We start from the raw sequence: 16,536 nt of genomic DNA, 5'->3' as shown, positions 1-16,536 counted from the left end.
AGTCTATGACTGTAGAATGTAGGATGTGAAGTTCTAGAATCCTTTTATGAAGTCAGAGGAATGTTCCTTTAACTTTCCCATGGCCCCCAAGTGTATGGGCTTCTGTTGCAAGGCCTCATGTCTTAGGTGAGGACTAAAGTCAAGGACTCAGTGGCCTATGGCAAGGCAAAAACCTCAAGCAGAATTAAACTATGCACTGGCTGGCTCTCCTCCCACTGCAGACAGCCACCCTGGACTCCCACCTATGTCTGTGGGAAGTTTAGAGTAATCAAAAATAGTAGAAGCAGAGTGGGCAGTGTTTACAGAAAATTACTTCCCTGAGGTCAGCTTGCCCCCATCTCACTAATTGTTAGCAATATTGACAGGTAAACTTGTTTCACATCAGTGGAACCGGCTGAGAAACAGGATGATTACAAATGATGGCTCCAGAGCGCTTTCCTGGTCCAGTGTGGCACCCACAGTGGGACCCTGGGAGAAGGAGGGGTCAGGACCTGGGGAAGTGTCAAAGGCGGTGAGCACCTAGCACAGAGGTAACCAGAATTGCTGGCTGGCCTCTGATTCCAGCATTGCTGGAGAATCCAGGCCAGCCCTGGCCCCACATCTCAGCCTCAAGGCAGCTCTGGTGCCTGGACACAAAAACAACCAAGATCAAGGATGCCCTGCTGTGCTGCGCTGAGCTGCACACCCCCTCTCAAAATGCCACAAGAGACAAGCAAGCAGACTGCGGTAACCTGGCAGGGACAGGGGGTCATGCCACAACAAGAAGGCTCCAGGGCCACACACACACATCTCTCAGACCACTCCACCACATCCTGCTGGGCAGAGTCAGGTGGGGACAGGGGCTGAGCCTTCCCTACCTCCACAGGGCCCTGGACTGGGCATCCTGGCAGGGGTGGGGCGGAAGCAAACGGAAATAGAACAGCTCCAGCCCTCAGAGAGCCAGGAGCACACTGCACAGCCTTGACAACCCTGCAGGCTGAGTTCTAGCCTGCAGAAAAAGCTGGGTGGACTGGAGTTCTGAGTCTCCTGCTGACGATGGGCCATTTGGCAGGGTGAACAGGGCCAGGGACACAGGCCCTAATTTTGGCACTGCCATTTAAAGCTGTGCACCCTCAGGCAAGCCCCTTCACATCTCTGAACCACAACCTTTCATCTTTAAGACCATCCTTCCACCTCATGATCTGTGGGGTGGGACCATCGGTGCTCTCCAGGGAGGAGGGGGTTAGTGAGGTGCAGGAAGTATGGCGGGCACCCCCATCGATAGGATGGGAGGCACAGGATGTTTTAAGAATCTACCAATAAACCTAGAGACATTTTTCTGTCCTTAAGTATGAGCTGCAGGGAAAGAAAAGCAAAGGAGAAAAACCTTTGGCTTTGATTCCTCCTCTCTGCCCCAGGTTGGCCAGCAACGGTGGGCCAATGGGCATCGAGGGGGCCACCCACCACAGCCTTTCCCTCCAAAGACTCCCCTGAACCCATATCTGACATGCAATCAAAGCCAGATCATAACAATTCTTTGCAAAAATGACTCAGTCTTCTTATTGGCCACTCTGGAGACAGCCAAATAAGCAGCTGAAACTGCTGGGCCCATGCCTGACATTTATCCTCCCCGCCCTCTGCACCCTCCTCCTTCCTTCTGCACTCCGGCCACTGGAAGGCCTATGCCCTCCCACAGGCTGCTCTCAGGCCTCTCTTAGTTCCTCTGCTTTGGTTAAGGTGCTCTGGGAAGAGCCTCAGAAAAGAATGACAATTTTGCTGTCCCCTCTCATGTGCCTGTGTTCCCTGCCTCAGAACTGGTGGTGCACACCTGGGGCAGAAGGGTTTATCAGAAGTTCTTGTCTAGCTCAGTGGTTCTATCTAGCCTGCACACTGGAATCATCTGGATAAAGCTGCCTCTGCAAAAGTTATGACAGGGAGAGAAATCTGACATAGCTGACTCCATCTTGCTTCTAGCCTCACAAGTTGTCCTTGATCATTCTTGGGCATAAGCCAAGCTAACTATGGGAGGAATTTGTTTACAGTTTACAAGGACAATAACAGCCCCTTCCCAAAACTAATTCCCTCCTTGCTCAGGGACCACCTTTGTAAAACTAACAAGTTAGCCACAAGGGTTAGAATTACGCTTTGGAAGTCATGTACCCAGGGATCACAAGATTCCTAACCTCCCCAACTGCTCCTACAGATAACATCACAACTGTAAAACGTATGATTGGTGTTTGAGGTATCTTTCAGACTCTGCATTCTGATAAACCAGCTGGCACCACCTGGACTGGTATATTAGTCCATTTTTAGGCTGCTGATAAAGACATACCAGAGGCTGGGTAACTTATAAAGAAAAAGAGGTTTCATGGACTCACAATCACGGCAGAAGGTGAAAGGCACGTCTTACTGGTAGCAGGCAAGACAGAACGAGAGCCAGGTGAAAGGGGAAACCCTTTATAAAAGCATCAGATGGAGAGGAGGAGCCAAGATGGCGGAATAGGAACAGCTCCGGTCTACAGCTCCCAGTGTGAGCGATGCAGAAGATGGGTGATTTCTGCATTTCCATCTGAGGCACCGGGTTCATCTCACTAGGGAGTGCCGGACAGTGGGCGCAGGACAGTGTGGGTGCAGCGCACCGTGCACCAGCCGAAGCAGGGCGAGGCATTGCCTCACTCGGGAAGCGCAAGGGGTCAGGGAGTTCCCTTTCCTGGTCAAGGAAAGGGGTGACAGACGGCACCTGGAAAATCGGGCCACTCCCACCCCAATACTGCGCTTTTCTGACGGGCTTAGGAAACGGCGCACCAGGAGATTGTATCCCGCACCTGGCTCAGAGGGTCCTACGCCCACGGAGTCTCGCTGATTGCTAGCACAGCAGTCTGAGATCAAACTGCAAGGCGGCAGCGAGGCTGGGGGAGGGGCACCCGCCATTGCCCAGGCTCGCTTAGGTAAACAAAGCAGCCGGGAAGCTCGAACTGGGTGGAGCCCATCACGGCTCAAGGAGGCCTGCCTGCCTCTGTAGGCTCCACCTCTGGGGGCAGGGCACAGACAAACAAAAAGACAGCAGTAACCTCTGCAGACTTAAATGTCCCTGTCTGACAGCTTTGAGGAGAGCAGTGGTTCTCCCAGCACGCAGCTGGAGATCTGAGAACGGGCAGACTGCCTCCTCAAGTGGGTCCCTGACCCCTGACGCCCGAGCAGCCTAACTGGGAGGCACCCCCAGTAGGGGCAGACTGACACCTCACACGGCCGGGTACTCCTCTGAGACAAAACTTCCAGAGGAATGATCAGACAGCAGCATTTGCAGATCACGAAAATCCGCGGTTCTGCAGACACCGCTGCTGATACCCAGGCAAACAGGGTCTGGAGTGGACCTCTAGCAAACTCCTACAGACCTGCAGCTGAGGTCCTGTCTGTTAGAAGGAAAACTAACAAACAGAAAGGACATCCACACCAAAAACCCATCTGTAAAACACCATCATCAAAGACCAAAAGTAGTTAAAACCACAAAGATGGGGAAAAAACAGAGCAGAAAAACTGGAAACTCTAAAAAGCAGAGCGCCTCTCCTTCTCCAAAGGAACGCAGTTCCTCACCAGCAACGGAACAAAGCTGGATGGAGAATGACTTTGACGGGTTGAGAGAAGAAGGCTTCAGACGATCAAACCACACCAAGCTACAGGAGGAAATTCAAACCAAAGGCAAAGAAGTTGAAAACTTTGGAAAAACTTTAGACGAATGTATAACTAGAATAACCAATACAGAGAAGTGCTTAAAGGAGCTGATGGAACTGAAAGCCAAGGCTCCAGAACTACGTGAAGAATGCAGAAGCCTCAGGAGGCGATGTGACCAACTGGAAGAAAGGGTATCAGTGATGGAAGATGAAATGAATGAAATGAAGCGAGAAGGGAAGTTTAGAGAAAAAAGAATAGAAAGAAACGAACAAAGCCTCCAAGAAATATGGGACTACGTGAAAAGACCAAATCTATGTCTGATTGGTGTACCTGAAAATGACGGGGAGAATGGAACCAAGTTGGAAAACACTCTGCAGGATATTATCCAGGAGAACTTCCCCAATCTAGCAAGGCAGGCCAACATTCAGATTCAGGAAATACAGAGAACGCCACAAAGATACTCCTCAAGAAGAGCAACTCCAAGACACATAATTGTCAGATTCACCAAAGTTGAAATGAAAGAAAAAATGTTAAGGGCAGCCAGAGAGAAAGGTCGGGTTACCCACAAAGGGAAGCCCATCAGACTAACAGTGGATTTCTCCGCAGAAACTCTACAAGCCAGAAGAGAGTGGAGGCCAATATTCAACATTCTTAAAGAAAAGAATTTTCAACCCAGAATTTCATATCCAGCCAAACTAAGCTTCATAAGTGAAGGAGAAATAAAATACTTTACAGACAATCAAATGCTGAGAGATTCTGTCACCACCAGGCCTGCCCTAAAAGAGCTCCTGAAGGAAGCACTAAACATGGAAAGGCACAACCGGTACCAGCCGCTGCAAAATCATGCCAAAATGTAAAGACCATCGAGACTAGGAAGAAACTGCATCAACTAACGAGCAAAATAACCAGCTAACATCATAATGACAGGATCAAATTCACACACAACAATATTAACTTTAAATGTAAATGGACTAAATGCTCCAATTAAAAGACACAGACTGGCAAATTGGATAAAAAGTCAAGACCCATCAGTGTGCTGTATTCAGGAAACCCATCTCACGTGCAGAGATACACATAGGCTCAGAATAAAAGGATGGAGGAAGATCTACCAAGCAAATGGAAAACAAAAAAAGGCAGGGGTTGCAATCCTAGTCTCTGATAAAACAGACTTTAAACCAACAAAGATCAAAAGAGACAAAGAAGGCCATTACATAATGGTAAAGGGATCAATTCAACAAGAAGAGCTAACTATCCTAAATATATATGCACCCAATACAGGAGCACCCAGATTCATAAAGCAAGTCCTGAGTGACCTACAAAGAGACTTAGTCTCCCACACAATAATAATGGGAGACTTTAACACCCCACTGTCAACATTAGACAGATCAATGAGACAGAAAGTTAACAAGGATACCCAGGAATTGAACTCAGCTCTGCACCAAGCAGACCTAATAGACATCTACAGAACTTTCCACCCCAAATCAACAGAATATACATTCTTTTCAGCACCACACCACACCTGTTCCAAAATTGACCACATAGTTGGAAGTAAAGCTCTCCTCAGCAAATGTAAAAGAACAGAAATTATAACAAACTGTCTCTCAGACCACAGTGCAATCAAAGTAGAACTCAGGATTAAGAAACTCACTCAAAACCACTCAACTACATGGAAACTGAACAACCTGCTCCTGAATGACTACTGGGTACATAACGAAATGAAGGCAGAAATAAAGATGTTCTTTGAAACCAATGAGAACAAAGACACAACGTACCAGAATCTCTGGGACACATTCAAAGCAGTGTGTAGAGGGAAATTTATAGCACTAAATGCCCACAAGAGAAAGCAGGAAAGATCCAAAATTGACACCCTAACATCACAATTAAAAGAACTAGAAAAGCAAGAGCAAACACATTCAAAAGCCAGCAGAAGGCAAAAAATAACTCAAATCAGAGCAGAACTGAAGGAAATAGAGACGAAAAAGCCCTTCAAAAAATTAATGAATCCAGGAGCTGGTTTTTTGAAAGGATCAACAAAATTGATAGACCACTAGCAAGACTAATAAAGAAAAAAAGAGAGAAGAATCAAATAGACGCAATAAAAAATGATAAAGGGGATATCACCACTGATCCCACAGAAATACAAACTACCATCAGAGAATACTATAAACACCTCTACACAAATAAACTAGAAAATCTAGAAGAAATGGATAAATTCCTCGACACATACACTCTTCCAAGACTAAACCAGGAAGAAGTTGAATCTCTGAATAGACCAATAACAGGATCTGAAATTGTGGCAATAATCAATAGCTTACCAACCAAAAAGAGTCCAGGACCAGATGGATTCACAGCCGAATTCTACCAGAGGTACAAGGAGGAACTGGTACCATTCCTTCTGAAACTATTCCAATCAATAGAAAAAGAGGGAATCCTCCCTAACTCATTTTATAAGGCCAGCATCATCCTCATACCAAAGCCGGGCAGAGACACAACCAAAAAAGAGAATTTTAGACCAATATCCTTGATGAACATTGATGCAAAAATCCTCAATAAAATACTGGCAAACAGAATCCAGCAGCACATCCAAAAGCTTATCCACCATGATCAAGTGGGCTTCATCCCTGGGATGCAAGGCTGGTTCAATATATGCAAATCAATAAATGTAATCCAGCATATAAACAGAACCAAAGACAAAAACCACATGATTATCTCAATAGATGCAGAAAAGGCCTTTGACAAAATTCAACAACCCTTCATGCTAAAAACTCTCAATAAATTAGGTATTGATGTGACGTATCTCCAAATAATAAGAGCTATCTATGACAAACCCACAGCCAATATCATATTGAATGGGCAAAAACTGGAAGCATTCCCTTTGAAAACAGGCACAAGACAGGGATGCCCTCTCTCACCACTCCTGTTCAACATAGTGTTGGAAGTTCTGGCCAGGGCAATTAGGCAGGAGAAGGAAATAAAGGGTATTCAATTAGGAAAAGAGGAAGTCAAATTGTCCCTGTTTGCAGACGACATGATTGTATATCTAGAAAACCCCATTGTCTCAGCCGAAAATCTCCTTAAGCTAATAAGCAACTTCAGCAAAGTCTCAGGATACAAAATCAATGTACAAAAATCACAAGCATTCTTATACACCAATAACAGACAAACAGAGAGCTAAATCATGAGTGAATTCCCATTCACAATTGCTTTAAAGAGAATAAAATACTTAGGAATCCAACTTACAAGGGACGTGAAGGACCTCTTCAAGGAGAACTATAAACCACTGCTCAGTGAAATAAAAGAGGGTACAAACAAATGGAAGAACATTCCATGCTCATGGGTAGGAAGAATCAATATCGTGAAAATGCCCATACTGCCCAAGGTAATTTATAGATTCAATGCCATCCCCATCAAGCTACCAATGACTTTCTTCACAGAATTGGAAAAAACTACTTTAAAGTTCATATGGAACCAAAAAAGAGCCCACATTGCCAAGTCAATCCTAAGCCAAAAGAACAAAGCTGGAGGCATCATGCTACCTGACTTCAAACTATACTACAAGGCTACAGTAACCAAAACAGCATGGTACTGGTACCAAAACAGAGATATAGATCAATGGAACAGAACAGAGCCCTCAGAAATAACACCGCATATCTACAACTATCTGATCTTTGACAAACCTGAGAAAAACAAGCAATGGGGAAAGGATTCCCTATTTAATAAATGGTGCTGGGAAAACTGGCTAGCCATATGTAGAAAGCTGAAACTGGATCCCTTCCTTACACCTTATACAAAAATTAATTCAAGATGGATTAAAGACTTAAACGTTAGACCTAAAACCATAAAAACCCTAGAAGAAAACCTAGGCATTACCATTCAGGACATAGGCATGGGCAAGGACTTCATGTCTAAAACACCAAAAGCAATGGCAACAAAAGCCAAAATTGACAAATGGGATCTCATTAAACTAAAGCGCTTTTGCACAGCAAAAGAAACTACCATCAGAGTGAACAGGCAACCTACAAAATGGGAGAAAATTTTTGCAACCTACTCATCTGACAAAGGGCTAATATCCAGAATCTACAATGAACTCCAACAAATTTACAAGAAAAAAACAAACAGCCCCATCAAAAAGTGGGTGAAGGATATGAACAGACACTTCTCAAAAGAAGACATTTATGCAGCCAAAAGACACATGAAAAAATGCTCATCATTACTGGCCATCAGAGAAATGCAAATCAAAACCACAATGAGATACCATCTCACACCAGTTAGAATGGCAATCATTAAAAAGTCAGGAAACAACAGGTGCTGGAGAGGATATGGAGAAATAGGAACACTTTTACACTGTTGGTGGGACTGTAAACTAGTTCAACCATTGTGGAAGTCAGTGTGGCGATTCCTCAGGGATCTAGAACTAGAAATACCATTTGACCCAGCCATCCCATTACTGGGTAGGACTATAAATCATGCTGCTATAAAGACACATGCACACGTATGTTTATTGTGGCACTATTCACAATAGCAAAGACTTGGAACCAACCCAAATGTCCAACAATGATAGACTGGATTAAGAAAATGTGGCACATATACACCACGGAATACTATGCAGCCATAAAAAATGATGAGTTCATGTCCTTTGTAGGGACATGGATGAAATTGGAAATCATCATTCTCAGTAAACTATCGCAAGGACAAAAAACCAAACACCGCATGTTCTCACTCATAGATGGGAATTGAACAATGAGAACACATGGACACAGGAAGGGGAACATCACACTCTGGGGACTGTTGTGGGGTGGGGGGAGGGGGGAGGGATAGCATTAGGGGATATACCTAATGCTAAATGGCGAGTTAATGGGTGCAGCACACCAGCATGGCACATGTATACATACGTAACTAACCTGCACATTGTGCACATGTACCCTAAAACTTAAAGTATAATAAAAAAAAAAATCAGATGTCGTGAGACTTATTCATTACCATGAGAAAAGTATGGGGGAAACCACCCCCATGATTCAATTATCTCCCACTGGGTCCCTCCCACAACACATGGGAATTATGGGAGGTACGATTCAAGATGAGATTTGGGTGGGGACACAGCCAAACCATATCAACCAGTAACCATACCAAGAAACTGGCTCAGCTGGTCTTGTGACCCCCAACCCAGGAACTGACTCAGTGCAAGAAGACAGCTTCAACCCCCTATGACTTTATCCCCAACCCAACCAATCAGCATTCCTCATTCCCTAGCCCCCTGCCTGACAAACTATCCTTGAAAAATTCTAACCTCTAAATTCTTAAGAAGGTTGATTTGAGAATTCTCTCCCATCCTCTGGCTTGGCTGGCCCTGTGATTATTAAACTTTTTCTTTGCTGCAAAATCTGCTGTTCTCAGTGAATTTGCTTTCCTGGGCAGCAGGCCAGAAGAAACCATTGGGCAACTACATTGAGAGCTTTCAAAAATCATGAAGCCCGAATCCCACCATCAGAGACTCTGATTTAATTGGCATGGGGTGTAGTCAGGACATGGAGTTTTAAAAGCCTGCCCAATGATTTGAATGCACAGATAGTTTGAGCACCTCCAGTCTTCTCGGTGAAGATTAATGAGAGAATCTGGTGAAAACTTTTGCACAGTACTTCCATTCTGGGTGCCACCCTCCCCCGGCTTGCAGAGTTGACTGGAGCTAGCAGGAGTGGGGCTGACTGCCTACCTAGCCTAGGGAAACCCGCCTCATTGCCTTATACTGTTCTCTCCACTCCAAAGGGGTTTCTTTCCAACCAAAGTTATGCGCTTCTGCCATAATGTTCCTATGGCTTTCTATCCCCCTATAGCTATCTGCAAAAATCTCTCCCTATGCAAAGCACTGTCCTGAATAGCTGGGACTATGCAGCAAGACTACTTGGGTTGGAATCCCGGCTCAGATAGAGTGACCTTGGCCAAGTTATTTAATCTCCCTGTGCCTCAGTTTCCTCACCTGAGGAGAATAATAGTATCTGCCTCATAAGGTTGTCATGAGGATTAAACAAGAGCATCCTTGAAAAGTGCTTAGAGAAGAGCTGGGTGTGCAGCAAATGGTCACTAGTGCATGGGACAATGCCAGGAGCTCCATGAGAGCAGGGAGTGTGTTTGTTCTATTTGTATCTCCAGCTCGGTGCAGCTCAGCTCCAGCACAAAGCAAATCACTTAGTTAAAAACAGAACTGGTGAATGAAGGAACATTTCCCCAAATGCCTAAATTCAAAAGTGTCCCCAGAGGGTTGACAAGAATTGCATGCTACATTCTGGACTGAAATAGAGTTATAATTAAGCATTAATTGGGCTGCACTTTGGCCCACTTCCTTGTTGCTGAAAGTCACACAGCACAAGATCCTGACCTTGTGTATCCCAGTTGTTCCTGTAGATAGGATTTCTGACTTTAGGGTCCAAAGGCGGTTTACAAATTGATTCACAACCCTGTTGTTCCTATAGACAGGATCACTAACATTAGAATCATCAACTTTTGCTGTAGGATAGCTTAAGATGTTTTTCAGATCCCCAATTTCAGCAACCAGTTTGGAGACCCCCCCCCCGCACCACAGAGGATCAGGATCAGCATGAAAGCACAGCTGCTTCCTCTCCCTGTCCCATGACCTCACCCTGCTCTCTTCCACCCAACAATGATCTCCACGCTTCAGCCCACTCCCAAACTGTTAAAAACTCTAATTCCAAATTCCTTGGGGTAATAGATTTGAGGTATCCTCTCATGTCTTCATTCAGTGACCCTATGATTAAACCTCTTTCTCTGTTGCAACCCAGTGTCTCGGCGTACTGACTTGCTGAGTGCATCAGGCAACAAACCCATTATGATTACACACCCATGTCCATATCCCCACAAGCCTTTTATTCGTTGGATAAGGCATCCTTGCAAATCTGGGCTTGGAGATCAGGACATCAGACAGCTCTCCAGCACTCTGGACAGAGACAGGGACAGGCAGTAGTGGAGAGTGGCAGTAAATGGAGCCTGGAAGCCTTTTGTTGTGTTTTATTTTTTAATTTAATTTTATTTATTTTTTTCTTTTGAGACATCGTCTGGCTCTGTCACCCAGGCTGGAGTGCAGTGGTGCAATCTTGGCTAACTGCAACCCGCTTCCTGGGTTCAAGCAATTTTCCTGCCTCAGCCTCCTGAGTAGCTGGGACTACAGGTGCATGCCACCACACCTGGCTAATTTTTGTATTTTTAGCAGAGATGGGGTTTCACCACGTCGGCCAGGCCAGCCTCAAACTCCTGACCTCAAGTGATCCACCCACCTCAGCATCCCAAAGTCCTGGGATTACAGGTGTGAGCCACTGCGCCTGGCCCTTTTCTTGTGTTTTAAACAAGGGTCAAAGAACTTCTTGCTGTTGGCCTGTGTGCTACCAGCAGAGCACCAACAGTATCCTGGACAGTTGGAGGTTTTGGTTCATCCAGGTTTCACCACACAGTGGTTGGCACAGAGAATGCCATTTGGGCAAAGACCAAGTGTGTGGCTTGCTACTTCCCTGCAGGTGGACACAAGTGGGGCAGGGGCTGCAAACAGGAGCTTCCTGCACCCTCGTGTCTGGGGGCCATGTCTAATTTGCATTAATTGCTGTTGACACCTGTTTGTTTAATCCCAACCTCTCCCTCGGTGCTGCTGCACAGCCAGCAAGCGCTCCTTGCACCGTTTGTCTAATGACCACCTCCTAAGTGCCTGCTAACACAATCGATGCCTGCACCTACTGCTTAATGCCTGTGAGCACAACTCAGAGCTCTGCAGACACCAAGCAAGGGCATGCGGGGCAGAAGGCATGAAGCTGCTGGGCATGCAGGCAAGAAGCTACCACCTCAGAGGGCAAGTCATCCTGTCATGGGACTTGTGACACTCGGCGCATAGGGGTCAGGGCAAGGGTCAGGCTCTGGGAAGCTGGCTGTGCTCAGGGGGCAATCCAAACTCCATGCCCAGGGAGGGAACAAATCAACATCCCTCCAGATGGGCTTGGAGCCCCAGATCCAGAGGCAGGAGAGAAGTGCCACAGGTTTGACTTTGTCCTCCCAGATGTGCCAGCCCAGAGGATCCCTGCCTAGTCCAATCCTTGTCAGGCTTGAAGGCTATGCATCATGATTGCTCCCTCTTCTAGATACTAAGTGGCCATCTCAAATCCCTTTTACAGATGTGGTAAGGAAGAGAGGGAGGGAGGGAAAGAGGAAGGACCCCCGCCACCCCAGCACTGTCAGTCCCTTGCAGAAAGCCTGCCGTTCTGTACTGCCCAGTTACTGGCTCTAATCTTTCCATGCTACACCAGGGTCACTCTGAGATCTTGCCCAACTCATTGAGGTCTTGCCCAGCTCTAACAGACCATGATTACATTCCACAAGCCCTCATCTGAGCTGCCCCTTACATTCTTAGAGAGCAACTACCACCATACAGAGAGCTCACCACATGTCAGCATGGTTCAAAGTGCAATGCATATGCTGACTCATTTAATCTACTATTCTCATTGAATCCAGTATCGTCCAGAGAAGGAAATGGAGATGCTGAGAGACTGAGCAACTTGCTGGAAACATAAACCCACATTTCCTTGATCCCCTGCAGTTAGGGTTGGCCAGTAAGTGCCCCAGAGGGGGCAGGGTGTGGGTTTCTGTCTCAGCATCCCAGGGTCCAGGCCCCCTGCAGTGGCCTCCCAATCCCTATTTGGCAGTCCTGCAAAACAACCTGAGCTCACCAGTTCCACGGTGACCTCCTGCTCTCCCCTTCCTGACTATGGGAGGGACTAACTCACCTGGAGGGTTCATCAGCGGTGTTCTGAGAGTAATGGTTGGCAGCCCAGCCTGCAGCCACTGCCAAAGCCTTCCAGGCTTTTGTAAGAACCTAAGTCCCCATGAAAATCCCTTTTTACTTAAAATGCCCACACGGTTTCTGTTTCCTGTACTTCCTGATCAGTGTCTGGGAGATTAGGGGAAGCACAGTGGGGGAAGGTGCTTTATAACCAGGATGTATCAGGCATGGGAAGGTTAGTCATCATTATCTACCAACCAGGACGTAGAGGGGCCCCTTTACATATGCAGACACTTACATGGGGGGAGGGTCAACAATCCCCTCGAAGTCCATGAAGGATTTTATGCTTTATAAAATGTGGTGTGTGCATTAATTTCATCTTATCCTCTGGAGAGGGCTGTGAGGACTATCTTCCCATTTTTCAGATTGGAAACTGAGTCTGTGTTTCCAGTTAATCGACCTCACACAGATGGTGTTGAAGCTGGGACTCAGACACAGACGTGCAGCCTCCCCACACAATGCCCTTTCCGTCAACCTTACAGTGATAAGTGGGGAATTTCTCACCTGTCAGCTACCTTCTCTGCAGAAATTATTTGTCCCCACTCTGTGAGCCACAATGGGACCCAAGACTGAGACCTGAAATGACAGAGAAGCATGCTTCCAGGTGTGTGTATGGGGAGAAGGAGGGGTGGGGTGGGCTCTGGGGGACCAGGGAGGGTGCGCCACAACTCTGCTGGGGGCTGGACGCTCAGAACCTTCCAGAAGGCCAACTGTGGCAAACCTTCCCTGGCCAGCTGCCTCTGGCCCTGGACCCTGCAGCCATTGGTTAGCCTCCATCATACCTCTGAACAGTGCCCTCTGGCTCCTCTGTCCTGGCCCCTGGCTGCATGCAAGAAGTATATGCAACAAGTGGCCCCATGGGTTAGAGGGCAAGGAGTGAGCGGGCAGCATGTGGTCAGGACTCTAGGTGGGCTGAGCAGCAGGAGGTGGGCTGAGGCAAGAGATGATCACAGTGACGCTGCCTCCAGCCCCGATTCCAGTGGGTGGCAGTGTCCTCCCCACTCTGCAGATGAGGAAACGGAAGCTCGCAGAGAGGAGGAGGCCTGCTCATGCTAATGATGTGTGTGGGGCTTCAGACCTTTGCCTTTCTGACTACAAAACTCTGAGAAGCCAAGGTTAAGGGAGGGAGAACAGGCAAGAGTTGAACATGGAAAGTGGTCAGGAATGAGCGGAGTTTGATTCAGAGGCTCTCTACCCTGCAGGGGAGCCACAAGTCATCAGGAGAGAAGCAGAAGGAGGTGTAAGAGGGAGCCCTGGCTTCTGCTTCTGCCTCTGTTTTCACCATGGGAGGCTCCCTTTCTTTTTTCTTTCTTTTTTTTTTAATTGTTGTTGTTGAGACAAGGTCTCCCTCTGTCACCCAGACTGGAGTACAGTGGTGCAATCATAGTTCATTGTAGCCTTGAACTCCTGGGCTCAAGTACTCCTCTTGCTTCAGTCTCCTGAGTAGCTGGGACTACAGGTATGCACCACCATGCCTGGCTAATGTTTTTTTTTAATTTTTTGTAGAGATGGGGGCCTCATTGTGTTGCTCAGGCTGGTTTTGAACTCCCAGCCTCAAGCGATCCTCCTGCCTTGGCCTCATAAAGTGCTGAGATTACAGGCGTGAGCCCCCAGGCCCAGTCAGGCGTCTCCCTCTCTGTGTCATCCAGGCTGAAGACAGGCAGTCAGTCCCAGGGGACACTGAGAAGCCTTTTGTGACCATGGTTCAATCTGCCTCGTGAGCCCAGAGGAAGTTCTGAGGGCAGCTGGCACTGGCAGGTCAAAGCACCCTCCCTGGCAAGCTGGGAGGTCCGAAGCCTCCCACTATGCCACTGTCTGGCCTGGCAGGAGGCAGAGCTTTGGGTCCAAAAGCATTTGTTTCGGCCAAGATTCCCTACTTCCTGCTGACCCCATTCTACTGAGGGTTGGTGGGTCTACAGGATGGGCAGCAGGCCAGGTATTGGCACAGTGCTTATTAAATGAGGACTTATTATACAAACAAATCACTGGGGGTTCTTGCTCAGGTGCAGATTCTGACTCAGGAGGTAAGAAGTGAAACCTAAGGCTCTGCATTTCTAACAGGCTTCCGGGATGCCCATGCTGCCAGCCTATGGAAGCCACTTTGAGAATCGAGAGCCCAGGCAGAGCTTCTCAGGCTTTAGCATGAATGTGAATCAGAAAGCTGGGGGTCGGGGGCAGGTATTACAACAGACTGCTGCGCCCTCCCAGGAGTTTCTGATGTAGGTCTGGGGCGAGGCCAGGGAATGTGCATTTCTAACCAGTTCTCTAGCGATGCTGCCACTGCTGGTCCTGGGACCACACTTTGAGAAATATCGGCTGGGATAGTAAGAGGTGAAACAGGACAAGGGCAGAATTAAGTAAATGCAGCCCAAAGCATCCTATATGACATAGATACTTTTCCTCTTAAAAGTGCCGCTGGCTGGGTACAGTGGCTCACGCCTGTAATCCCAGCAATTTGGGAGGCCGAGGCGGGCAGATCACTTGAGCTCAGGAATTTGAGACCAGCCCGGGCAACATGGCAAAACCCCATCTCTACCAAAAATACAAAAATTAGCCAGGCATGGTGGTGTGCGCCTGTGGTTCCAGGTACTTGAGAGGCTGAGATGGGAGGATCACTTGAGCCTGGGAAGTCGAAGTTGCAGCGAGCCAAGATCGTGCCAACACACTCTAGCCTGTGTGACAGAGCAAGACTCCATCTCAAAGAAAAAAAAAAAAGTGTTATTACTCTGTGTAATCAATTCTTTTTTGTTTGTTTTTGTTTTTTGTTTTTTGAGACAGGGTCTCACTCTGTGGCCCAGGCTGGAGTACAGTGGTGCAATCACGGCTCACTGCAACCTCAACCTCGCAGGCTCAATTGATCTACCACCTCTGCCTCCCGAGTAGCTGGAACTACAGGTTCACACTACCACACCCGGCTAATTTTTGTACTTTTTGTAGAGATGGGGTTTGCCATGTTGTCCAGGCTGGTCTCAAACTCCTGGGCTCAAGCAATTCCCCCACCTCGGCCTGCCAAGGTGCTGGAATTACAGGCATAAGCCACCATGCCCAGCTTAAATTCTTAATGAAGACTTGTTTTCCTCTAATCTCTTGTGCTCTCTGGAGCAGTGGGTGCATAGGGGGGATAAAAAAAGCAACAGAGAACTGAGGGTTACAGAAAGTTAAATTCCAGCTTAACTGAAATAATAGTCTCTTACTGGGCAAAATGAAGTCTCTCAAATACGTGATGTTTGTCTTCACCCTCACATGTTCCAGGATTGAATTGCTAAGCAGCACCAAGTACTGGTGAGCAAGTGGTGAGGCCCTGCTACCCCTGCATCCACCTTCAAGTCATGTGTGTTGGCTGTTGGGGTGAACAAGCTGACTGCCCCCGACCCATCATGTCCCCATGTCATCACTCAGTCAGACTACATGCCTCCACCTCCTTAGAAACCCTCCCACAAGGACATGAGGACAGCCACCCTTCCACTGAGAGTCCTCTCCCTGGCTCTCAACGGCACATCTGCCCTCCCCTACACCTGTGACCAGGTGCTAGCTAGCCGTCTAGTGTTTGCTGACACTAATACCTATAAGCAACTTGAGGTTGAGATTTGCATCTCATTCATCTCTGTAGCCCCTCCTTCTTCAGAAATGACATTTCCCAGGTGGGCTTATTTATAAATACTTAAAAACTTCCATACACCACTTTCTGATTTGAAAAATACAGGAACTATCTCATATCCCAGAAACTTATAAACGGCTCTTATCTGAACAAATATTATAAGCTACAAACCCTTTTCTCCCTCTTAGGAGTGCCTAGAGTAAACAACTGTGTCCTGGCAGGCCAGTCCCCAAGACCCCGGAAGCCTCTCATCTGGGTGGGAGACACCTGCTGCTGTGTGTCTGCCAGGGAGTCAGCTGGGAAAGGGAGAAGCCCCTTGACCCGCTCTGCTTCCCTTTCACCTGAACGGAGCCCAGACCTTCAGACTCGGGGGATTTGGCCACAGGCAGAGAAAATGGTAAGACATGAGAAAGGACTTCCAGACTGACAGCACGGGCCATGCGGGGCGGGAGAA

The 16,536-nt window shown here is 47.4% G+C and overlaps 1 protein-coding gene across 2 annotated transcripts in view; it reads right to left on the bottom strand.

The window, feature by feature from the left end:
• Nucleotides 1-16,536, bottom strand: part of LRRC20 (leucine rich repeat containing 20) — a 97,702-nt gene that overhangs the window by 12,350 nt on the left and 68,816 nt on the right. The window lies entirely within an intron of this gene.

This window comes from Pongo pygmaeus, chromosome 8 (assembly GCF_028885625.2).
Source record: "Pongo pygmaeus isolate AG05252 chromosome 8, NHGRI_mPonPyg2-v2.0_pri, whole genome shotgun sequence".
NCBI classification, from domain to species: domain Eukaryota; kingdom Metazoa; phylum Chordata; class Mammalia; order Primates; family Hominidae; genus Pongo; species Pongo pygmaeus.
The sequence above is the reverse complement of the archived record's forward strand: the minus strand, read 5'-3'. Positions and strand labels throughout refer to the sequence as shown.